Genomic DNA, 26,957 nt, shown 5'->3' on the forward strand with positions numbered 1-26,957 from the left:
AGCTAACCTTGAGTGTGTCCAGAATCACATACTGATGTATGCCAGTAAGCTTTCAGCATTCATCCCACCAGCCTTTGAGGCCCGAACCCTGCCCGCAGCCCTTGACTACAACTACCATAAGGACTGATGACACTTGATGGAAGCAAACAGTGAGTTGGATTGTTTGGAGCCATATTATCATGTTTGTTGCACAATAAAATGTATCTTATATAATCTAGTGGAGAGACCAGAAGAGGAGAGGAGAGTTGGTGGGGGAGATTACTGCCAGGAGGAGATGACTGGAGAGCGGAGAAGAGTCTTCTCTACTCTCCAGTCATCTCTCTTTTCCTCCGCTCCCTCTGGAGATAAGAACGGCTCATTCTCAGGTAACATAAAGACAAAGATTCTTATTATCAGATGATTATACAGTACTGAAAACACACTTATGAATATTATATTCCATTACTACCAATAGATCCTCTTAAATGTTACACACTGGACCTTTAATGCACAGATAGAGACTATGATTTCTTTTCTACAACATTCTTTGCTAAAGCACTAGACCACAACACAGTAACTAGAGTCTAATTATTCTCAACAGTGCCAGCATTCCAGACAGGCTGATGAGCAGCATTTTCCACTGGAGTAAGAGCCTCAAACATGTGCCCACGCTCACTTTATTATCCATATGTTCATTAATAGTTAGGAATATTTCTTTATATCTGTATTCTATACATTCTATTTTCTGCATTACATTTTCAGTAAGGTCATTACACTGCCTTGAGTTATATTGCAATACCATTATAGTGAGAATTACTTGAATCTCAATACTAGTAATAACAGCTAGTGCTTGAAGTAGGCATCAACAGACCTCAGATCACATAAAGCACTTCACTTTGATATACATTTTCACACACACATCACAGGGTCTGTGCTGGCTTATATTTATCTGCTGATTCTTACCAACAGTTTTAAAATAATACAAACGGACCCGTTTTAAATTCAAATTTGTGTAAATATATTATTGCTGAATGCATTCAGAAAATGATTTGCCAATTTGACTGAAATACTACCCCTGTCCTGATCAATATTGTGTGGTCCCAAACATAAATCTTCCTTCTGATGCTGATCTGCTATGTCATGCTGGATAGTTTTCACAGATAACGTTGCTAATTCAGTTATTGGTTTTGAACACAGTCACACACACACACACACACACACACACACACACACACACACACACACACACACACACACACACACACACACACACACACACACACACACACACACACACACACACACACACACAGAGCCTCAGGTGTCCCAGCCAGGGACACTGATAATCAGTCCTTCACAACTTCCTGGAAGATGTATCAGGGGTCGTCACTTTCAATTGGGAAAGCAGGAATAATATGTGCACTGCATCGGCACTCTCCAATTTGAGCGTTGTGCTACACGTTTCCCCAATCACGACTCACGCGGCATAGGAGCCTCAATTAAATCTTAAGTCTGCAACAAATATTGGTGGAACAAATTCATGACCTCCTTTGGTTATTCTTACATTAAACTGTTTGGCTTCCATTCAGATTTCAAGTTTATACCCTGAAAGCACTCTCAGATCATACGAGGATCAATACACACTGAGCCACCTTAAATATCATACACCATTTTCTCTGGACAATCAAAACCATACTATATATTGCACACATGGGATTATTTATGAAACAATGTACTATAAATGCCTTGAACAGATTGGATTCCTTTTTTTGTCACATTATTCAACAAAAATATATTTAACAGAAGGTCGGTGTAGCTTCAGCCGGTTTGTCTTTTGTGCATCACTTTTCATACAAACATGGTGACAAGAGTTTCAGTGTTGCCTAAAACATAATTTAACTATAAAAGAGGACATCTTCTTCCTGTGTGACATACTGAGGGTGCTGCTCATTTATACTTTGGGTGCTGCGCAGTATTTGTGCTTTGTAACTTTGTACCTCCCACACAACAACCGTTTTCTCCCAGGAGAACAGGAGATTGGCCATTATTGAAGCCCACAGTGGTGGAGTAAGATTGCTAACCATTGCAATATTCATGCAAATTTTACAGTCTTCATTCCTTTTTGTCTGTTGTGTAATAAAATATAACTTGTATACTGGTATCTGTTTTAGCTAAATATCTTGATTGTCATCACTCACTGCCAACTGTATGCTGCCTCAGCACATAATGACATGAACGATGTGTCAGCCAAACAGAGGATGGTGGAAATGGTGATTATGGGATTCCAGCCTGTTTCTCTAACAAATTCAACTAGACAAATGTTGTGCATTGCAATTCCATTTCTGTGAAAAGATATTTGATCACCCCCCTAAACAGAGTAGCACACTGATGGTCAACCATGATAAGCTACTATTTCTTGCCACCCAAAACCATGTAAAGCTGTCAAAACCCACCTCTGCATCCATGACTCGACAGCGACTATGTAGGTCAACAGCCTCTGACAGGCTCTATACGCTTAGGGGGTGTAGCTGCACATTGCAGAGGAAGCTCTTGCACAGAGAGACAGATACATATACACACACACACACTTCAACCATTAAAAACTGAAAACAGTCAGGACAGGAACATAAAGAGGTCATGAGCATCTCACCACTCTGAAGCAACTGATTCGGCTCTACAGCATCGTTAGAAGAGCAGGATGCAGCAGTATCAAACAGCTCACATCATTTCACAACACTATAGTGAGATAAAGTAAGGAGTTAGCACCCAGGAAGCTCCCAAGATAGAAGCCACGCAGAACACTTGAGTTCTGCTGAGAGATAAGGGCCAGACAAAATTATGTTGTGATTAAAACTCACAACATACATAAAGTTATGTTCCAGAGGATCAGTAAGTGAGATGTAGTCAGTCAGAGGCATGACAGGCAAAAACACAGACAGATTTCAGCACTCACTGTAGCTCCTATACATTGGCAGGATCATAAATGTAAGAAGAATTATTTAGCATGAGAAAGAGCCACAATGCACTGGCCATAAGGCAGGAGTCCCTAATTACTGCCTTGTGGGGCCTTGCTTATCATCAGCGGCAATTTTTGTGTGGCAAATATTCCCACAACAGCCTTTGATGTAATTACTTTCCAAACAGCTCCCCTCTAGCCAATATCCTGTTCTAAATTCATGGCTTGGCTTGTTTGCAACGTCACTGGAACACACACGTTTTTCATTTTTTGCCCTGTAGTGAATGGAGACACTGCAGCTCCACCGACGCCAGGAAGCAGACCAAACTATATTCGCCGCTACTAGAGTAAACAGGTAAAGTACAGTCTGCTGAAAGAACGCCAGAAAAACAGCTATTCATAAATAAAAACATGTTGTTATAGCCATTTTTTAACTTAGTGAGAAAGCAATGTAAGGTAGAGTTAAGGATGCAGCTCCTTTGAGAACAAACCTGCAGTGAGCTTCATTATAAAAATAAAGAGCAAACAGAGGACAGAAGCACAGCTAGCCTCCCATCTACTGTTCTTCCTCCAAACACTGTTGAAGGACATCTCTAGTTAGTTTTAAAAACATTTGTATCTTCTGTCATGTGCCTCAAGGACAACATAATATATTTTCATAATTTGTTGGAGCCACAGAGTCAAAAATGTTTAGTTTAAAGTTCCAGTGTGTAACATTTAGGATGATCTAGTATACTATAATATCCATAGGGATGTTTTCATTAGTGTACAATCAACTGAAAATATAATCGTTGTGTTTCTGTTACATTAATGAGACATTTTTATATACAGAGAGAGTCCGCCATGTGGATCCACCATGTTTCTACAGTAGCCCAATACGATCACACCAAAAAGTTGATCCTACACGCTCAGTTGAGTCAAGGGGTTTCCGTAGGTTGCAATCTGCAATCTGATCAATAGAGGTCACTAAATCCTACATACCGGTCCTTTACAGAAGGGGCTATATTTATATGGAAAATACGTTTTAACGCTGCGATTATACTTTATCAAAGACCAATATTTGGGCATTTCAGTTACAATTATAAAGATTATTTTTTGGGCTTTTATAGCCTTTATCAGACAAGAGCAGCTGAAGAGAGACAGTAGTGGGGACGGGGGGGAATCGAATCCAGGTGGCTCACTCAGCCTTTCTACGTGGGATGCAAGCACCACCAGATGAGCTACCAGGGCACCGCACAATTATAATAACATTTAAGAGGAGAAAGCATAGAAAAATCAAATACAAGGTGGTTTGTAGATAAACAGTCTAGGTATACAATATTTGGATCAAAATGCTTAGTAAATTAAGGTTTCAAAAGCACTCTAAATTATGTTCTAGTCATCACAATGGCACTTAAGCGTTGGGAAAGCTAACTCTATTGGAAAAATGTGTCTCTGTGTTTATGCTGTTGTTGCCATAACACATGATCACATGTCAGCATGCATGTGAAAAAATTGGGATTCATTTTACATGTTTTAATTCAGCAAACAACTCTTTCTGTGCCTCTGTGTGAAGTCACTGCCCAACCACTTTTATTATGTTTTGAAAAATGAAGAGCCTAATAAATAGTAAAATGGGCCTTTCAAAAAGTTCCTCTCTTAATATACCGTTTATATAGAAATAATTCAAAAACAAATAAGTAAAAGCACCTGCTTTGTGGGCTGTTCATCACATTTTATGACTATTGCAAATTTATTGGTGACCAAAGTGTTCAGCCAAGCCGTTGACCTTGACAGAAGTGCACAATTCAATTTCACTTCTAGCTTCGAAACAGCCATAGGGATGATTTTAAACAGCCAGACATAATTCTGCCTAATAGAATACATTATCAAAGTACAATAGCCGGAATTTGTTTTGTCTCATTGCAGACTGTCAGTGTCACGCTGCATATTTGCAGTCACACTCCATGAAAAGAAGATCACAAACTAAAGGTTTTCAAATGAATGTGACCTTTAAACTTGATATTTGTCAATGCTTTCACAGCTGCATCACCATTTTCATAATGACTTGATGAAATCTTCTTCAAAGGACCCTTACATATTTGGGATGGGGTGGAAAGGGGAATGCATTTCTGCTCATGTAACTTGACAAATTGTGCTTCAAGGTTTCTATTTATATCTTTCTCATCTCACAGGGAGGGTAGAATCTTCCCAATTCCCTTGCTGTTTGCCAGAGGCTTAGTGTGACATATTGCTAATCTGGTTATTATGCAATTTATCAGCCGTCTCTCTTTTACAGCCGTGCATGGATATTATGCAGGTTTCTTATGAGCCTAACTGCAATAACACTGCAAGGAGCTAATGAGCAGCCGCTACTACTGTGGTAATACATCTCAAGTCACTTCAGGGTATTCTTGTTGCAACAACTTGTTAGTCTAAGTCACTCCATTAAACTAACCAAATTATTTTTTTGCTAATGATATAGAGAGCCTCTCAGGCTGGAACCAATGGATTGTGACCAAAACAAGGGAGGAAGGAGTCACCGGAGTCCACTGTTTGACAGCAAATACTTCAGGAAAGAGAAGTTACAGACCTTGCTGCAGACCAAAAGCCTCACGTAACTGGTACCCTGAATTGATGCAAGGGATCAGGCATCTCAGCAAGGATTCATTATTTCCTACGGCATCTCTCAACATATGAGATATGGCCACAGCCACAAGAGGAAGCTGTTTTTGCAATGTGAGCGTGGCTTGATATGGATGACAGATTGAGAGTGGCCTGAAGCAAACATCATCTGGAGCTTTAGATGGTCATCCTTTTCAGCAGTGGCTGCGTTTATGCGCCATCAGCTAATTAAGGGTGGCCTGTCATTAAAGACGCGTAAATCAGACCTTAATGTGACTCAAGAGTCTTGGTTGAGACACTGGGCGGGAAGAATGTGGTCCTCTGATTTAATGGGCCCTGAGCTGAAGGGGATATAAGTCTTGATAATGATGGCCAAGTACAGTGTATTGATCACCGCTCCCTCTGGTGTCTATGTGGGTTAAAGCAGCCAGGGCGGAAATTGAACTGGGATTTCTCAACTGTGTAGAGCAAGCTTACACAGAGGCGAGGTGGTCAAAATAACTTGACTAATGTGTTTGTATAAGACCACTCTGGTCCACTTTGTCATTTCTACAAGATGCCCACTCATTTGTCCATCTGGCCACAACTGTAACAAAAAAGTCAATTCTGTAGGGCTTTTGGTAATAGATTGCTCTTGTTACATAAAAGTGCTTTCTTTCCAGAGGAAAAAAATAACTTTGGCTCACTTGCAGAAGACAACTGTCCTGGAAATACAAGTACACAAATGATTACCTTCTTTGTAAGTAGGTCTATGGTTTGTAACTCTTTAATTGTCAAAAGGATAAAACATTCACACTCAGTGGATGCCAAGTACTGAATTAATGGTAAACTCTTCAAGTCCAACTCTATTCTAACACAATTCCCCTCCCTGTCACCACTCTTTCATGAGAGTGCTAAATCCTGGCAGAGGCTGCAATGGGAAATTAGACAGTTAGAGACAGTTAGAGATTCCTCTAATTATAAGACAACAGCAGCAAAAGTTTGACAGTGGTTTGGCATTTTGCATTCCCATCATTATTGTAATGAAACATTAAATATTTATCATATACGAGTCAGGGGGGGAATCATTTTGCCCAGTGTCATTAAGATTTTGGTTAATTATCATGGACCATTGGGTCCAGCACCTCCTGCAATGTGCTACTACCCTCTATCCATTATCCACTATGTAATTAGCAACACACTCTGTCTAGCCACCATCACAGTGTACTTGCTCTTGGAAACATGTTCATAATCACCTCAAGATGCTGATTTGGCAAATGCTGTTAATGGAAAGCCTCTGTTAGTTTGCCTGGTATTGAAATCAAAAGGCATTTATGGAGACACTTGGGAGTGCTTTCTACAATTAACTGGACCTGCAGTTCCCAACTCACAGCATTTTCAAAACTGCTTTGCTGCCATATTTTCAGCACACCGAACTTTAAATCAAAAGTATGTCCCATCTCGGTGTAATGATTGGAATTCTACTGTCTGTCACGTATCTTACGAAAATGTATTTTTCTACCATCCATCGTGATTCTACGTGATTCACACATTACAACATCGATGCTGCTTGGACTTATATACATAATAGTGTCAAGGAATCAATCACTCACACATGCCATCCACAGACAGGGCTAATGAAAACAGCCTACCAGACAGGACTGGAACAAACCTTGGACAGGTCTTAAAGGGAAGGATTCCACTTCCACCACAGTCCTTTCCTGGGAACAATATAATGGGCAGAAGATGAGGGAAAGTCAATATTAAAACTCGAGTCCATAAAAAAATACACCTTAGATTGAATGATTTAAAAAAAAAAAAAAAGACACTAAAGACAAGATTTTCTAATATTCAGTTCAAGAAACAGAACATAATGCTCATAAAAAACTGATCTTTTATACAGCCATGTAGCTAGGAACATTCAATATGTCCAGTAAATGTAAGTTTTTTACCCATAAGGTGTCTATCACTGTTTAACACTGTACGTCCTGGTAAAATATTTGTATTAAGATTAACTATATTCTGGTAAAGGTTACACTGCTAGAGGGACACTGAAAGTTGACAGTGACGGTCAGACAGCAGTTCCACTCACCAGGGTCCGGGACGATTTCACGAAGAAAAAGTAGACCGTGTCCTCGACAGAGATAAACAGATTCAGTCAGTTTTCCCACGCCATCAGAGCAAACGAGAGGAAAGGAAGTCTTCATCGGCTGACCCGTCATATATAAATACTGTCATAAATCATCCAGGCTAGCTAACTTGTTTGCATGAGCTTACTTATCACGTTGAGTGGTGACGTAACGTTAGCTAGCAAAACTTTAGCTCCACCAGGTGAAACTTTAATCTTCACTCCAGAGCAAAATAGACACGCTTCAGTTAACTATAGGTACAGGTTCATTACACAAGACTGACTGGCCTGTTACCTGTGTGCCTCTCATTTGCATTAAAGGTTAAAGGCCGTTAAAGGTGACCTCTTGCTCTGATTGGCCATGGGAAACATCAGTTTAATCAATGGGTGAGTGGGAGGGGTTTTAAGCCCGCCCACTCTGAGTGCAATGGTTTCTATGAGTGTTTGTGAATGTAGGATATTAAAAGTTTCACAAATTAAGATCTATGACTTAAAATATAGGCAGTGTCCTTTTGTGCAAACATACACACTTTTTTTTCCTCTCCACCTTGTATTATTAGAGCAAGAATAACTTTTTCTATTACTAATCTGATTTTGTACTTGAGATAAGGCCTACAAGATTGTACATCTGTGCATAACATGTACAAATGTCAATTAGGCTTGAGTTTTGATTACTTTATGAACTTGTACTTAAATATAATATAATATAATATAATATAATATAATATAATATAATATAATATTTGAAGATACACGCAGGCTAAATATGATTAGCGATAAATTGACTCCACAGAGTTTAATGACTACTACACAGAAAATACCACCGCAGTGCTCTGTGCCCCTGTATCAGTTTGGCAAAGCAAAGTATTCTGCATTAAACTACATCATTAAAACAAAACAGGCAATACAGATTTGGGTTCAGTTTGTGATCAACCCACTCTTGTAGTATTCACAATGATGTTTTTTTTTTTTTTTTTATATTGTTTTTTTTTTTTTTTTGGGGGGGGGTGCTTTTATTTGACAGGACAGCTAAAGATAGACAGGAAGGAGAGAGAGGATGACACACAGCAAAGGGCCACAGGTCAGACTCAAACCATGTCCACTGCAGCATGGCCCCGGCACATGAGTGGGCCACCAGGGCACCAGTATTAGCAATTTCAGGAGAGTCATCGCTGCAAGGTTTAATGAGTTGAGATGTCATACTCTTTTTATACTTTAGAAAATGCAGAAGCCCTTAGACGTTTGTCATGTTTTTTCTCTTTTCCTGTTCTTTAACATGATAGTTAATCATCAAAAAATAATATCCATTACCAGAAATCTGAAAACTGCCTATACATACACTTGAAACACTTAAATACCAACTTTATTGTGTACTCAATCTTCAATGGCACCTCCAAAGAACAGCAACATTCACCACAAACATGGAACACAAGCGACACCACAGACTGATGATATAGCTGTGTAAACATTTCCAAGGATATACGTTTATTTTAATGTCAGCAGACTCATTAAAAAATCTTCTTTGACTTTATCCTTGTGTTTGACTGTAAGCAAACCATTTCTGTGGAATTTTAAATAATTAATAAAAGGATTTTTTCTAGTTCTATCGGTGGAAAAATTAAGATTCATGAACATATTTCTACATCACAAACCTAGGGGCTGTCATATGGCTGAGAAGTATTTCTTTCAGGCCCCTAGTGTGTCCAGTGATTACAAACAGTAGGAAGAAGGATTGAACGCAGCAGTGCTTTCCTTTGCCTCGTGCCTCTTCTCCTGCTGAGATGCAACTGCAAGTGTGCAGGCGTTGAGTTTTCACGTAACATGTTGCCTGTCATGTGCATTAACTGCCAGGAGTTAATTACTTGTTTTGCTAATGAGTCCTTGCAAAGCTTCTTGCTTTCTGTGACTCCTGACAGTGGATCAGGCCTGTTTTTCTTTTCAGAATTCCCCAGTCAATTACTAAGAAGCTGCAGGTCACATGACCTGACCTGATTGCAAATGGCATATTTGGCCATCTGTCAGTGGTTTGCCACAGTCAGCTAGTGAGAGCAATACATGAACTCTGCGGGCAACAAATCACATTTCCTGCTTATGTCATTTAAAGTATTGAACATTATGTGTGTTGTATTCAAAATTATGGAAATCAAATGCCATTTTCTTTACCGGATGCCCTTCCTGATATGCCAAATCTAATACAGTAAACACACGTGTCAATCAGGAATTACATAGGTTGTCTTTTATGGCCAGGGGACAAATCACCAACTGCATTACATCTCTTCTGACTGCATGATCTAAAACTTCACCATGATAATTGTGGATGACGAAAAAAGACAGTGGCAATACATCCTCACAATAGTTCTGAGGGTTACTCAGGCATCTTAATGTAGGCATAATTACAGCAACAGTGTCTGGCTATTGAATGTGCTACAGTGGCTCAGTGGAAAATGATGCATGCATTGTCTTGAGTCTGACATAACCGCCTTTGTTATATGAGTTTTCTCCTTTTATATTCTTTTCACCACTGTCTTATAATGCTGACATGCTACAGACATTTACAAGAATAGTTCAGTATTTTGGGAAATACACTTACTTTTTGACTTGCTTTATTGTTGAGCATTATGAGAATATTAATATGACTCTCATGTCTGTATGCTAAATATGCAGGTACATCCAGCAGCTGATTTGCCTAGCTTAACATAAAGACTGGAAACAGGGGAAAACAGCTAGCCTCTCCAAAGGTAACTAAATTGGCCTCCCACCTCTAATCCACACTACTTAGAATGTTATATCTTGTGTGTTTAATCGGTGAAAAGGGATTAGTCAGATTTAAAAAGGATCTGTTGAAATTAAATTCTGGATTTTCTGTTCAAAGAACAATGCTCACTGAAAAGCCCCAGCTCATGAAGGTATATTCAACATCTGTGTTTGTTGCTATGGCAACATGTATAGGGGATAATGGCTTGCTGTACATGATCCCTTACTTAACCCCTGCTCCCACCACTGGCCCCAACTCTCCAACTGGGGCTCTGCAAGTGTTAAACCTTCCAACTACTGAAACACTCCAGTCCTTTTGTCCTGACATACAGATAGTAATGCTGAGAGTCTCTGCCAGTAAAGCTAGCTCTTCTTAGCTTTCTTTCTGGCAGTCCTAATGTTGCCCTGTCATTCATCATGCTTATCTAGAGACATAGGCATTCCCTACACCACAGTGATATATCTGCACATCAAAATAAAATGACTTCTGTGTTTAATTAATGACATTCAGCCCCTATTGTTAGCATAAGAGCTCGGAAGCTGGACAATAGACAATTGAAAAATGTATTGTGTCATACAAAACTGAGATCATCATACTAACTGGTTTGTAAAGGGAAAAAAGGCCATTTTGTATGACTAAAGCAGCGACACAAGTTGCAGCCACTGGATGTGGAGTTTCTCTTCCGGTGGTGATAAAGTACAAAAAGTTCATCAAGCAAGCCACCGGGGTGCATCTTTCAAAATAAAGGCTCCCCTGTGAAATGTAGTCATGTTGAGGGATCACAAACTAAGGACTACTTACTGAATTACAAAGACCTCCCAAAATCTCAAGTGTTACTGTGCTACATTTATTACTGTTAAAAAGAGGCTAGTTTGATATCAATACAACATTTTCTGGAAGGTGCATACAGTTTAAAATGCCGTAGCACACCTCTAATATCTTTTGGCTATTATCTAAAAAACTAAGGTTTAAGTGTCTAATTTCACACCTTTTGGTAGAAGCTTTACTGCAATTTGCAGCAGGTTGATATTTAAAGACGTGTAAAGGGAGGGTCATGAGGAGTTTCACCAGTCCCCACAGAGAGGGTCTGGACTAATTTCATCACCAAACACAGCTGTCAACATCCAATAAAAAGTAGGGAAAAGAGATACAGTCCTCAATATAAAAGTTAAATGACTTCACTTTTATTTTTCTCCAGCTATTCATAGAGGAGGGGGTCATGGAGATGAATGCCAATGAACAGCTGTGTTTATTCATTATTCTTATCCAGTGTGATAATCCAAAGTTTATCTGATATGGATTGCTGAGAGCAGAGTCGCACCACGGGAAAGCATGGATAATTCTGGCAGAAATAGCAAGTAGCCCCAACACCCCCACCCCTAACCCCACCCCCACTCAGGGCCTAATCTTTTATTGAACAACCCGAATAACACAAATGAGTTCGTGCATCTTTATTTGTAACATTCAAAGGGACCAATCATTATCTTTTAATTACTAGTACCCAGTAGTGGGGCCCATTAAAGCAAAGTAATTAATCTAACACTTTGGCAAGGGAGGGGATCTGTTGTACAAACAGCAAGTTCATTGAAACTGGGTTTGAGCTTTAATATTTACACATGAAGAGGCACTGAATAACAAATTAATGGTGCAAGCAAAGACTAAAGTGATGCAGTACAAAGAGCTGAAAGTCCTCATGACACGTACACCACACAATAGTTTATCAGATACTATTTATTTTTTGACATTTCCTTTTATTCTCTGGCTCCATTGCTGAGCAAAACACCCCTGGCACAATGGCTGAAGATGAAAGAGCAAAATAAATCAATAAACAAAGTGCAAATACATTATGATCACACACAATGCCTTCTGTATGGCACCTTTGTCTGCATACAATATTAATGCTATTTATATCCCTTGTTAACATATTAGTGTGTGCTCTAGCTATGTTGATGATTGATTAACATGTCAAATTAAATCACTGTCAAAGTAACATTAGCTGTGCTGATATTCCAAACAGTCCAATTACAGCCATTAATTGAGTGAATCCACTCAGCTCTCAAGGACAACAGGAGACTCTTGACGACCACAAAGATCTGATTTCACTGTCTGTAAACCACTGCCATCTTTGGTGTGGTTTATAAAAATGAACAGTTCAATCAATTAGCATTCTTTATGCTCAAATGTCACCTAACTTTGCAGCTCTACAGAGCTCTTAAGCATCTTGTTCAACCCTCATCAACCCTGTGTCCAGCAGCAGCAGTAAGCTGTATAAACCCTAGAGCTACCTCCTTAGCACGAAAACAGGTAACAAGCTATGTTTTTTTACAAACTATTGGAGTAAACAGTAAACCAGAGCTAAAAGTGAATATTAGATTGCCAAATGAATGCTAATTTTGCTGATGCTAACATGCTCGCCATAACAAATTTATAATATGATAATATGTTTTAAGTAGTGTATGTGGTTTTAGCTTGTTAGGTGTCATTCTGTTGATTCAAGTAAATAAAATAAACTATGGCAAAAGTGTCTTTAAAAGGAATACCAAACTAAAAGACACTATATCTGTTTAATTCAATGTACATATTATATAATTATAGAATACAGTGATATAATTTCTAGGGTGAGAAAAATAGGGTAATATTCCTAAGTAATATTCCCAAGTATTAACTGTATAATTTATTTTTCGAAACGTTGTTGATAACCAAACCAACCCAAAAAACGGGAAGCTGCTGGGGCAATATCTACAGTACTTTTTAAATCTGCAGTGGATCTAAAAAAATCCAATATCATATTGCTGCTGCAGGATCCATTTCCCATATTGGAAGTGGATATTGCAGTATCGATTTGCCATTTTGATATTGCACATCCATTTTCTATATCAGTAATGGACATCTCAGTATCAGTATTTCACACAATAATACATTTTATATGACACTAATCCTGTGATAAAACATAATCATATGGTGCATACTGTAAAACATTGAGTCATAGAACCATTCATGACACTGCGGGGCTCCTGGGTGGTTCTCAGATTGTTTATGTGCGTCCAATACACAATTTAGAACCATTATTAGTATCCTCTATCACCATATCTATCTCACTAAAATCATAAAATACTCCGGAACTGAGATTGCTCTTAAAAATACTATAATAATAAAAATATTCCTTCACTTTGTGAGAAAAAAATGAACAATGAGTGCAACTAATTACACTGTTTTGCAAACTTTTTATTTCCGCCTCAGGAAAAAAGAGAAACTATCATCACCATTGGAAGAAAACAACAATGTACGGCTCTAGAGGAAAATGGTTTGGAGATTTGACAGCCCCGTTGTAATTTGTCAGAGTCGTTCTCCATGAGCGTCTCTACATCGTCCCCACACTTCATACAGGAAATGATTCATCTGCATCCAGGAGAGAAGCTGAGCGCCATTTCTAAATTACCTATGAGTTATCTCCTCAATAACTTCTAATCAGACAGCTGCCGTTTCCTCCACTGTAAACAAAAGTAATTACAGTAGATGTGATGGATGGAAAGAATAAGACAGCTTCTGCATGCTCAGGACCAGTCTGGGACTCTGTAGAGCAGAACACTTTAATTAGGGACGGCCTAGCCCAGCACAACTGAATGAGTCTGACAAAGCACACGTTTCAGTTGCTAAAATAAGCCTCTGCCTATGCAGTGTCTTTTGTTTTCCCAAGTTTGGGCCAGTGATTTACTTCAGCGCCTCTGAAGAAGTTGTTTTGAGGAAGAAATAGAATCTAACATGATATCACTTCATCCTGATTAATGATAATGAGATTCTAAGTAGAATTTAGGAGAAAAATCAAATATGCAACCGCAGAGTCAAATAAAAGCGTCAGTTTTCATTGGCCAACCAGGAATGTCATTACTTCTTTGCTCTTCAGTGCGCTTGGTGATTGATCATTATTTATGAAATATTTAAACTCCATTAGATACAGTACAGTTGGGAGACGAATAAAATCATGATCTTGTGTATATGCAATATTCTGTATGGGCAAGCAGGAGGGAAAAGTCTTTCTCCATTTCTTCATCTAAATGCCTTTATTATACAGTATAGACTAAGGGTTAATATGTAAAACAGCTTGGGTGGTATCGCAAGTAAAACCTTTGTGTTATACAACTAAATAGGGAATATTCTATCCACACCACCAATTTAATGGAAAAAAAAACTAGTGCCAAAATCTTTTTTTATTTAGGAAATGAACAAGCACAACAAATGGTAATTAACATGTTATTATGCTTTTTAAAATGTATTTTATCATTATTTATCAGTGGATGAATTTGAATTGAGCCACATCTTATTTGTGAAGCCTAATGAGAAACATGGACTTTTAGTGGTGACTGTTTTGCTGAGGGATTGAGGTTGGGCACAAGTGCACCTCCTGCAGGACACTGGGAAACCTTGATTTTTATTTTTATTTTTTTATTTCAAAACAGGAATTATTATTATTTTCTTTTTTCTTGTTTTCTTCTTCTGGGCTGTAAACATTGGAGTCAATAGTGGTTTTGTTTTTTGGTAGAACAATGCCTCCCATGCCTTTGGTGTTGAGAGAGAACAGTCTTTATTTACATTACCACAGCAAACAGCACTAAAAGACAATACACATAGTAACCATGTTGAAGAGAACTGCACCAACTTTAAAACAGCATTTTACAGTAGACAAATAGTTACATGCTCCTACTACTGCTTTACAAGAAGCAGAAGCTCCTTTGATTTCACTGCAACTGAGTAAAATCTTAAACCATGGGATCATGATCCAAATATCTATGTGTTCTTCTCAGTGTCGCAGCACACCTTCCTCAGATTTAGTAGTGTGCATAGACAAGGTTAAAGATGAACCTCAGATGTACCAACATGATGTGACACGGATAAGTGGTGATGAAACTTTAATGTCATTACAAGAAAATGCTTTTATTTCTTTAGAATCCAAACATGCAGAAATGGATAATGGGCGTAAATTGAACCAACGCAGTTGTGTCTATCTTAAATATAAATGAGAGGTTGTAGGTGTCAGAAAACATTGAATCATGACTAAATGTGCGTCTTTATTGATGAGGATTTGATGGCAGGATGTGTGAGCTATAAAACCTTTGGAATGCATTAGGTACAGTTTGAGCCTGAGGTCATCACTACGTATGTGTCAGACACACTTTTCCTATGCATTCAGCATTGAGAGGTAACTGGGTTATACTGTATCTGTAGTTTAAGCTGTAGTTCTTTCACCGACAGTCCTTCTGTAAAAAAAAATGTGTATTTTGTGTGTGTGTGTGTGTGGGCAGCTTATCACTGTCTGCAAATTAAAAGAAAAAAATGTAAGTCAAAAACTTATTATAACTGCTCTGAATTTGATCTTTAAGAACAAGGGAGGTAACTTAAATAGACTGAAAATGATTCTACAGAAACCAACAGACTCACCAGTGAATGACGAGCCTAAAATGATAGCTTGGAACAAAAGGTAATTCACATTTCTCTAATTAATGTGTATAACCTCTTGGTGCCGTTGTGCACATGGCATCTCATGGTCTTTCCCCCTTTGTTGGCCTCTGACTTCATGGACATTGATTAAGGTATTCCCTTTGATGTTTACTGTAGTATCAGCCAACGGTTGCCTACACATTATACAATATACCACTAAAGGAGCCCACCTCTCTGTGCTCAATTGGTGCAGCTCCCATTTGCACCCATTGCACTTTCATGTCTTTGATGTTGATTCTCAATAACAAACCACAACCAGCCGATCTTCTCTTCCTTTTTCTCCTGGCTTCTTTAGAGAATAACATATATAGCAGGAGCTATGGCACAATTGCGCTTAGCATTTTTTCACAGAACACTGATCTGAGAACATAAGTGCTAGTTGAAATTGCAGCGCACTGAAAAGGCACACGTTCATGTTGATACAGAGGGCATGTTGCTGTGACTCGTTGGTTTGGCAAATCATGGTATTTTAAATGAATTTTAAATGTCTTGCCAAGTTCAATTAGCAGGGGGGATTTAGTGTTTTATTTCATTTTGCAGGAGCCAAAAGCTGGATCAGTGCCAATTTCAGTGGCCAAGGTTTGAACAGAATAAGTACCATACATGAAATAAGGTCAGGTTCAGTTTGCACCTGTTAAATGTCTAGCCAATCTGTGCAAATTTGTGAACCCATGCATATTGCTAGTAAGTGTGTTTGATTTCGGAGAATAGACAGAGAATGAGGAACAGCACCTTGCTGACTGGGGAAAAAATCTCCTGCGTTTCATATCCAGCTGCAACTAAAGAGTTCATGTCAATTCTATTGCCATTGTTACTGTTTACCAATAATATTAGCATAAAAAAATAAATAACTTGTTCTCACACTGACCTGTTCAGGTGTTTACATCTCTATTACTGAGTGTAGGCTAAGCTCCCTTTGACTCCAAAGACATGGATGAACTTCAACTGAGTGGGTCAGTCGGATACTGTGCCTTATACAGGTATATGTCAAAAGGGGCTTACGTGCAACTATAACAATTTCTCCAGGGTGCAAAACAAAAAAATTGTCCATTCTTATGAAGATTAAATGACAATTAACACTAGGATTTAGTTTTGTATAGTAGACTCATTCACAGTGAGCACATCCTTAGTACTTGAGATTCGACAGCGTTTTAATAGAGCAAAAGACTGCTAGTTGAAAAATGGAGCGATACGCTGACCCAGCATTTAATGCAGCAGTAACACAATAACTGACATTACAGAAGAACAACAACAACATCTTTAGTTTTCAATTCATCCTTTTTCCATTGCTTACCTGGATCCGTTTGCCCAGATGTATTCCACCCCAGCCACTTTCTCCAGCACCTGGGGGATCCTAAGACCTTCCCAGGCCGAAGTGTTCTTGGTCTACCCAGAGGTCTCCTCCCGGTTGGACTTTCCCTGAACACCTCCACAGGGAAGAATCCAGGTTGAAGTGGTTCTGGGCATCCTGATCAGATGCCCAACACCACCTCAGCTTTTGATGCAAAGTAGCAGTGGTGCAACTCTGAGCTCATTGTGGACATCCAATTCAATATGTAGTAATCTTATCCTTTCTGTCACCACCCAGAGTTCATGCTGAGCTTTGGAAAGGTATCTGCTGGTAAAACAAGAGCTTTTCTTTCAGCCTCAGCTCCCTCTTCACCATGACAGCCTGGTACATGTCCACCATGATCTTTTCTGTCTCGCTGCTGTAAATATCAGTCGTCCAACGGTAGAGATATCAAAAGGACTGACGTGACAGTGCACCCTGAAAGCTATACAAAAATCCTCTCAATGAATTCTGTGTATATGTTCACAGCTGGTGTACTTGAAAATATTGGATTGGGGCTTTACTTCTTAGTACCTCAATTGTCTTTTTTTTCCCTTCATTGTAACTTGGCATGTCTGCCCTCGCAAAAGAAACCATCATTTTCTGACTCTCTAAATCCTTACATCAACATCTCATGCCCAGTAAAGCTGCTTGCTATTCAGGGTGGAGGATGACAGTGTTGTGAATACAGGTGCTTTCAAGTTTCTTTGTTTCTTCTCTTACTCTCACATCACGATTCACTCAAGGAATTTTTATCTAACCTCAAAACTTACTCTTTTGTCCTTGAAGATACACTAGTATGGATGTACAGCTTTTAAAAAGACACGTGGAACACAAACAAGGACCTAAAGAGGTTTTTATGAAGATCTAACAACCCTTTCTTCTCAGCTATCCTTACAGATTATCCCTCCTGGCCTAATAAGGAGGGTCAATATTTCAAACTCAAATGTGATATCGCACCACTTATGCTATTAATACCGTCAAGTGTATTTGTCTGAGTAAGTTCTGGTGTTCGCAACACTACTTTAACTCACAAAAGAAAATCTAATTAGAAGTACTATGATGGCTGAAATGTAATTTAAAATGTGTTTTGCATTTCCTGTAATATTTAGCTTTGATATCAGCCTGCTATTTAATCATGTTCATGCACGTAGTGCATGCATTCATACTTGATTAGTTATGAGTTCAAATGTGATGGCAAGATAGTAAGCAGAGGCAAAATTAATGGTTCAAAAACATTGCAATCGTAGCTCCAAACTGGAACTATTGTGAACCAGGAGTACGCCTTTTTCATCAAATTAGCTCTGGTTTTTGAACCAGTTCTATTCAAGATTCAACAAACAATAAATAATCTTATTAGGAATAAACCTGCCTCCTGCATGAACTGTCTGTAGCTGAATAGGGTCGGCCTACAATACTGTATTTTAACATCAGTCATAATGGTGGTTCTTTTCAGAGCCTAATATTTCCTTTGGTGGTACGTTGTGTAAAATGTTTGAGAAACATTGTCTTAGACAATAATGAATGCACATTCTACTTCTGTTACCAATACAAGGCTGCTGTCACACATTAAGCGTTTTCACACAAGGACCACTAGACAACCACTACACTTAGACTTATACTTTGTACTGTATTTGCTTTGAGTTTTAAACTTTCAAGTGGTTTCTGAACACACACTACAGACTTATGAGGCAGTATGGATGAAGTGGTTTAGCTTGAATAGCCTGACATTTACGTCCGAAATCCACTTATTCGCTTTCTTGCTGAGGACTAGATAAGAAGATTGATATCATACTTATATCTATCCATCAAATATGAAGCTACAGCCAGCAGACAGGCAACCTAGCTTAGCATTAAGACTAGAAGCAGGTGGAAACCGCTAGCATGGCTTTGACCAACAGTAAAAAGAATTAGAATGTAATTGGGATTTTAATTAAGTTGAATTAATGAAGTTAAATCCATAATGTAATACATATGTAACATGAATATTCTCTAAGCATTAACTTCCTGGATTTCAACAGAGACCCGTGGACTGAGTGCTGTTTCCGAGCATTAGAGGTTATTAGCAACCTTGGTCCAAAAATGATCAGCGTCAGTATCGGTTTTCAAAACCCCATAATGGTAGGTCACTATTGCAGTCGGTTTGCCTGTTTTATGTTTTGCTCCAGCCTCTGCATACTAAATACATTATCGAACCTCCTCAGGAGCAATAAAACACAGTATAAAATGCTGGCAGTGTTTTCTCCTTAAGCGCTGAACAAACCCAGCAGATCGTAAAAATGATGCAAGGACGCTCACAGTGAGCAGAATTCTTAGCAAGTGCTTACATACTATGCTTAAATCCAGAATAACTGACTACTGGCCATGGCCCAAGCTATTTCCATGCACCTTGATAACTTGTGATATAGTGTACCACCATTCCATGAATAAACCAATTACACAGTGGTCTTCAATTCTGGTCGTCACCCTGGTTTTCTTTACCATCGCCTCTTTAATTGCATTCACTTGGGGCCCCTAGTGTGAATCAGTCCCTGATTAGACTGAATGAAACTAGCAGAGCACTGGGTGCACAGTACTTGGACTGAGAGCCACTGACCTCAGGTGTCCCATCCCAAACAGAATATGGGCCACAAGCAGTATGAAAGGGAGAAGCTGCCAGCTGCCTGCTCTCTAATTGACTGAGGTTACTTTTAATGAAGGGGAAAGAAATTAATCATGTATCAGCAAAAGGATGGAAGAAGTGTACATGCTTAGATTGAAGGATCTGCTAAACAAAAGGGGAAAAAACAAAGGAGGATATTTACTGAAGAGCACACTAAGCATTTACTGTGTACTAAAATTTAAGGAGCACATCTGGTCCCATTTGAGTGATAACTTTACTAGGACCTCATGTTCAAATCAAGTCAAATGCAGAGTAGCAGAAGTGCTAATACAAATCTACTGCATGTTTGGAACCACAGTCTGAGTCAGAGTATGAGCTGTGCTGGAGTTGGAGTGCTGGGGAGCTTTTTGAAAAATAGGAGCACTGGTGTTCCCTCTCGCTCCAAGATACTGTTTCATCCCATCTGCATTGATAGCAGATTTTTGCCTCACTTTGTTTGAGTGAATTTGACTGCTGGAGTGTTTGTTCAGTCTGTGTTTTTTAGCCACAAATATCCAACAGATGCATTCCCAATAATAACATGCACCAACCTATTTTTTGAAATGTGCCTATATGTGTGTGTGTGTGTGTGTGTGTGTGTGTGTGTGGCAGTTTAAACTGATCAAAACTTACGAGGAACTTTGGGAGACCTGCAGTTTTTTTTGCCAACGTGAGCACACACTGAATTTATGCTGTCTAGGACAAATCTCTATTTGTTTGTTTCCTGACTGACTTTGTATGCACTCATACCACTTCTAAATTTCATTGAGCACTGTACCGGCACATGCAGGCACCATGTCACAGAGCTGAAGAGCAGAATTCACCTAATTTGCTGTGGTACTAACTGGTTTCTCTTACCACGTGTGGAGAGGGGGGCAGCAAGTAGAAAACCCAGAGCGTCTGTGAGCACAGTGATTACAGAACGCTTTGAACCAGACTGGAAACGGCTGACACTGACTCACACTGCTCTCAGCATCTGGAACATAGGGCTGAAATCATGAAGAACACAACCTAAATAAGCAGTGGTTTCAATGACAGATCAACATTTATATCCTCTCTCATCTGCTTTAATTTTATTCAGATTGTATCTATACTAGTTTGGGGCGTAATTTAAAATTGAAGAATTGCAGTGTAAGGACTGTGCCCAGTATCAAATGAGAAGATCATCTTTTGTAGGAGTGATAATCTATCATATCAAAGTTCTTATTTCACTGTAATTTGTTTTTGCATTTTAACCATGAAACTACTTAAAAAACATATTAATAAGGCCAGGCATTGAAAAATGATTTGGCTCTTGCTATGTTGCTTTAAAGTTAAGGATTAAAGGCAAGTAATGGTTTATGGTCGTACCTCAGGGACCCTCAGAGAATACAAAGTTTTTCTGCACCATTATTTTCTAGTGTTGTAGGGTGAGTTTGAATTTGGGACAATTTAATCTCTTTTTCCTTATGTCTGTGATGCAGTCCGAGGCTTGGCTGTGGGGCAACTCCAAACCCTGCCAAGTGTTTTATTTTGATAGATAAATAAAGATGTAACATTAGCATCTTGAACACTTATCCTCTCGTGCCCAGGTCCGTGAAAGGTGACATAGTGTGATCAATTATGCAAGTAAAGTGAAGAGCATTGTATTTATACATGTATTTGGACTAATTTAGATGGAATATATTATTTTCTTAAGTGTAGAGTTACATAAAAAAACACACTTTACACTCACTGTCCCTTATGGGGTGGCATAATTTTGTGCGTTTGACTACACAGAGCTGCCGTCTAGAGGGAGTGTTTCTAATTTAGAAAGAATCAAGTCTGTCTTAGTAATACAATAGTCTCATGCCCATATGTACTTTTAAATAGGTATTGGTCGCTGTAATCTTTCCTTTGGCCCATTCTGGCAATGAAGTGATCAAGCCTTAGCACAATTACACTGTGCGCCATGGGGGACAAAATGCAAACCAAAGGTCAGTGGAAGCTAACATGAAACCTCAGTAATCGGATTTACATGAAGTGGATTTCTTCCAAAGTAAGTCTTTTCAGTGAGAAATCTGAACTAAACCCTTTAAGTTAGAAATGTTCATTGTCACTGAAGCTGTTTTTGGCTGAATCATTCATTTTATAAAGACCTGCAGGTTGGTCTCAAATTCATGCTTTCTACCACATATTTATGATTATTTATTTATAAATTTTTTTTGATTGGCAATTGATGGCCACTTGTACCTGAATGTTTTTTGAAGTGAATGTAATTTGGAATTAAGGACTGCGAAAGGCTTGACAGACTTCCAAATTAATGAGTGCTTGGCATTTGCTTCGTTTGTCTCACAAGAATGATTTTTTAATTTCCAGGTGTACATTCAGCAAGGTTTACAGGAACCGTGAGCTGCTGTTTCAGTTCCTTCAGTTTGACTTTGGTTTTCTTTACTATTTATGTTATGTTTACTTTTAAGTTATGTTTTTGTTTGTTTCCAAGCACCCATTTTTCACAACTCCCAAACCTATCCCCACTGGCCCTCTTTCCAATTATCTTACAATGTAAGATTTCTAAGTCTTAGTAGACATTTCAGTTTTAGGGGACCATTGGTTGCAGAGCTCACAGTCAGAAGAAAGAAAACGTCTTCAAGACTGGCATTTTCTTCCTTAAATCCCATGACATTTTTTTTTCCCCAGTTTCTGAATGAGAGAATGAGCGCTTCTCAGAGAGGGGCCAACCAAATAAACCCCTCTTTGGGCCTGGAGCCACTAATCTGTAATTTAATTTCAGGCGGGTGTCTGGGCCATGAGGACACACAGCAAGGTCAAGGGCTACTGTACAGAGAGATCTGCGCATTTGGGCACAGCCTGGGGTTCGATCAACAGTCTCATCCAGCTTAGGAAGAGGACATAGTATGTGTGCGTGCTCCTGTGCATGTGTGTGTGGCTGTGTCTGGGAGGTATTTCTACACTACTTACACAAGTCAGACTTGATGCAAGGTAGCTATTTCGCATATGACAGCAACAAACAATCACAGAGAAAATCCATTATTCAGAACAAGTAAAATGTTTGGGATGACTGAGCATCTGCAAACAGAGAGGGATTAGCCCTAAAACAGGACTGCGTCTAACTGGGAACAATTCAACATGTCAGTGTTGATCTGCATGTAAATGAAATATTTGTATTACTTTGACCATAATTCATGTTTTACTCATTATGTAGAATAGTCTAGTCGGCAGATAAATCAACTAATGGAACAGTGGATGGATGAATTTGAACAGCATGGCTAATCCTGCGGGTGAAAAAATGTCTGTAATAAACTCGACCTTGTTCTGCTTGAACGAGCACAAAGTGGCTCCGGGAATGGGACCAATAATTACCAATGACCAGGCAGTTTCACCATGTCTCTTTAATGTAAATAGGCACTGGGTTATCTGACACAAATGGCTTTGGCATTCATACATGGACATATGGCACAAGGACTTGGTCAAGTACCTAAAAATATGCAGTAAAACAACCTGTACAGCCCCCTAGCGTGTAACGCTCCACACAAGCAGTAGAAACTAGCCCAGATAGTGTGCGGTCATTAAAAACAATTTCTTACATATAAGGCTGTCAGGTCAGTGAGAAAATCAGGGTGTATCCCATGCACCATTTGCAGTTTGTTGGAGCTTAGCTGGCATTCAATTTCAATTCCCTCAAGTTACTGAATATAGGAGAGCGGCACACACTGACAGGTACAAGTTACTCCAGCGATAGACGCTAATTAGCAAGTGCAGGAGTAATGGGAGAGCCAAGCTCTCTCTCTGGCAGAGAGACAGTGATGGCAACTGAGGCAGGGTCATCTCTTTAAGTGTCTCACTTCCTATTAGACAGGAGATCTCTGGCACATGCCCCATCACAACCCATACAGAGTGATGTCAGCGACAGAGAAAGGATCCTGTCACATCCTGTAGTTTTCAAACAGAGTTTCTCTTTTGCATACTGCATACAACCCAACCCACTCAACTGCATTCGCTCACTGCGCGCGGCCCTCCATTGACAGAAAGGGAGGGAGGGCAATAGAAAATAATGGCACATGATGTGTTTATGTGTTTTGATGGGAACTCGAGGGAAAGTCTTAGAAAGAAGATGATGGACTCATCTTCTGCTCAGCGAGGCTTTGACATTCTGTAGGGGACGCTGGAAATAGTCTCCAGGTTGATGGATAGGTGGAGTGGGATTACCCGCCAGACTCATCTCCTACCCGCCGTCTGGCCCCGACTCCTGGAAAAAGACACAAAAACACAATGCGCATAATGTCAGGCTGCTCACCGTGGGAGGGGTTATTAGCTTTGCAAAATAATGAAACACTGCAGGCTGGTCACAATAACCAAACTGCTAACCCAATAACAAAGGTAGGCAGAGGTAAGATTTGGCCTCACATGCAGATTACTAATAATTCATTACTATAGTAATGAAAGAGAGTGAACTTAATAAATAAACACCAATAGGAAGCTGTGTTCTCAAGGATGCTACAACCTTCAAGTCTCTCTCCATCTAAACATCCTCCTCTCTGTATCACAAGTACTGAACTTCTAATGCCTCTCCTCACTCGTAGCCCCTATGGACCACCCCACTGCTAGCACAGCGAAATAAATTGTTCTCCCTGCATCATTAAACAGTTTGAATTAACTTGGGTGGAATTTAATTATGTCACACATGAAGCTCTCCTACTTGAAGCTTTTAAAAGCAATATAGTTGTCTATATGCTTGGAGGTTCAGCTTTTAGATACATTATTCAGGTCGGTCAGCTGTATCTGCATGCAGCTGGACTTCTAAATGAAAACAGTGGACTAGCCCATCAGGACAGCTCTTTTAATTCCTGTTTCCTGGTGAGGTATCCAACATAAATGCCACGAGAGGGGGAAATATTCATGGCAGTGGAAATTCTGCTCATGCTCTGTTTTTTGTTTTGTTTTTTTAAGACCTTGAATCTACTTTTGATTTTTTTATATCGTGAGGAGCTTTGACTCCGTACATGTGTATTCTCATGTTTGAAACACTCACTATAGCTTATATTTCATCACAGGAAATACAAAAATAGTTGCTTCTCCTACCTCCTAATTGACACTCATTATGATCCCTTTATTACATTTTACACATGACAGGCTGGTGTGATGTGGATAAATCCTAAGTGAAACCCTGAGGGCATTGCTAACAGCTTCAAAATGTCAAAGCCAAAACTGAAAGAGTAATAAAGTCTGTCATTCTAAATGATAGGAATCTTTGCAAATTGCAAAGCTTGCAGAAGAATATCTGTTTTACAGAGCAGCACCGCATTTGAAAACACAGTCTGGCTTCCATTTGCTCCCTGTCAAGAGGGTAATCCGACTTGCCAACTTATCCATCACCCAAATGAACACAGCGCAATTTTCACACATGCATTTTCTCATCAGATTCAAATCTACCCCAGCGTGCCCCTGGAGAGATCTGAGGACCTGTATTTTCAAAGAAGACTCATGCTTGCTGTTGAGTCCAGAGGTGAAATAAAAAGACATTGGATGAACATCTATAGAACGGTAATTAAGAATGTTACAAAATAACAGGAACAACCACCTTGATAAGATTTTTATTTTAACTCTAGCAATCAAAAACTTCAACTCAAGTGTTTAACAATCATCTTCTCTCTGTCTCAGAATTCAAAGCAGCCACGGCAGGGCAGAACCATTCCTCCACTCCAACACCTGAGACACAAGCTGATGGACAGATTCATTTACAGCAGGTATACGAGATTGCACACTAATTTACTCGAGCTATAGGAGATTGTTCACGTGAAAGATACAGCGGCACGGTGGATCCAATCTAATGAACTGCTGTAAATCCACACTGTGCCCATTTCTTTCCTCATTTCCATTGAAATGTGAGTGCCATATTCCATTCCAACCGTCTGTAACTTTCCACTTTTTTTATTTTTATTTATAAAATTGTAGACATCACACCTAAAAAACAGCAGGCCTGCTCTTTCTTGACACAGACAGAAACAACAGACAGAGACAACAACAATCAGAGTAACTATCAAAGACAAACACTGGGCATGGGACTATGAAATTAAATGTTTGGGAACAACCTTGGAGAAGTATTTTGAGATAATGAGGAAGCAGCTAAACCTTGGTGATACTTAAAGATCATGACCAGATGATCAAACACACCATGACAATTTCTCTGTGTAAGAAGGGATAATTATGAAGTAGAATATATACTACTTATAGTGGATGAACAGATCTGCTTTTATGGATGCATTTACATATCAGCAAATGCCTCAATATAAAGTAGAGGGCTGCAATGGAAATAGGGTCCCCTGGGAAATGCAGGACACAAATGGTTGGGTGTGATATATATTTAAATAGCCGTTAGCATCATCAGCGTGGGAAGAAATATAAGAGGCTATTATTATTAGGCTTAACCATGCGTGTAAATACACAGCCTTCAAGTAAACTGTGTGGTGTATGCCTCCAAATGCGTTAAAGTTAAGCATTGCATTTTTTTCTCCCTTTCTCCAGCCCCATCTTTCAAAAACAAGTTGTTGATTAATAAATACAAACATAAGGGCATCTGATTTGTATAATGTTGCTAAGGCTGGTCAGAGTATTAGAGTATGTATGTGCAGAGTTTGACACCAGAAGGATGTTTTCAAATGAATCCGCTGAAAGTGGAACGCTTTTCTGTGCTCACTAAAAAGCTGATTTTAAGGGGCGGGGCCTACAAGCACGATTTGTGACATCATAAATAATTTGGACGTCCACCCTGTTGCACTATACTACTATTTCTACAGTGTGATGTAGAAAGTTGAAGCCACCAGCGCACATACACTGAGAACAGACTTCACAGTGAAGTAGGAGACATCTTGTGTCCAGCAGGAAAACTTTAGAAATCTGTAGAATTTGCATATTCATAGATTCTGGGACTTTTAATGAGGTAGAAGGAATACATGTCTTTTCAAGGATTTTAATGTGGAAAATGTACTTCTATGTGGAGAAGAAATATAAGACACACATAATTGTCTGAAGAAGGCTATTTTTATACATGTCTAAATACATGTCTGCAGGGGATCTTTAATGTCTTCTAAAGCTATTATTAAAAGAGTA

At 39.1% G+C, this 26,957-nt stretch overlaps 1 protein-coding gene and 1 long non-coding RNA gene across 6 annotated transcripts in view; one reads left to right on the top strand and one right to left on the bottom strand.

The window, feature by feature from the left end:
• Positions 1–25,332, top strand: LOC127351819 (uncharacterized). Its single transcript, XR_007880959.1, has 3 exons — positions 1–149; positions 3,217–3,290; positions 25,269–25,332. It is a non-coding gene; the product is annotated as an uncharacterized LOC127351819 (long non-coding RNA).
• cd276 (CD276 molecule) overlaps positions 23,225–26,957 on the bottom strand; it is a 66,825-nt gene continuing 63,092 nt past the window's right edge. For all 5 annotated transcript variants that reach the window (XR_007880956.1, XR_007880955.1, XR_007880954.1 and 2 more), the window contains one exon: positions 23,225–24,096. The gene's annotated coding sequence lies outside the window, so the exon portion shown is untranslated. The remainder of the gene's footprint in view (positions 24,097–26,957) is intronic.

The sequence above is a fragment of the Dicentrarchus labrax genome, unplaced genomic scaffold, assembly GCF_905237075.1.
Source record: "Dicentrarchus labrax unplaced genomic scaffold, dlabrax2021, whole genome shotgun sequence".
NCBI classification, from domain to species: domain Eukaryota; kingdom Metazoa; phylum Chordata; class Actinopteri; family Moronidae; genus Dicentrarchus; species Dicentrarchus labrax.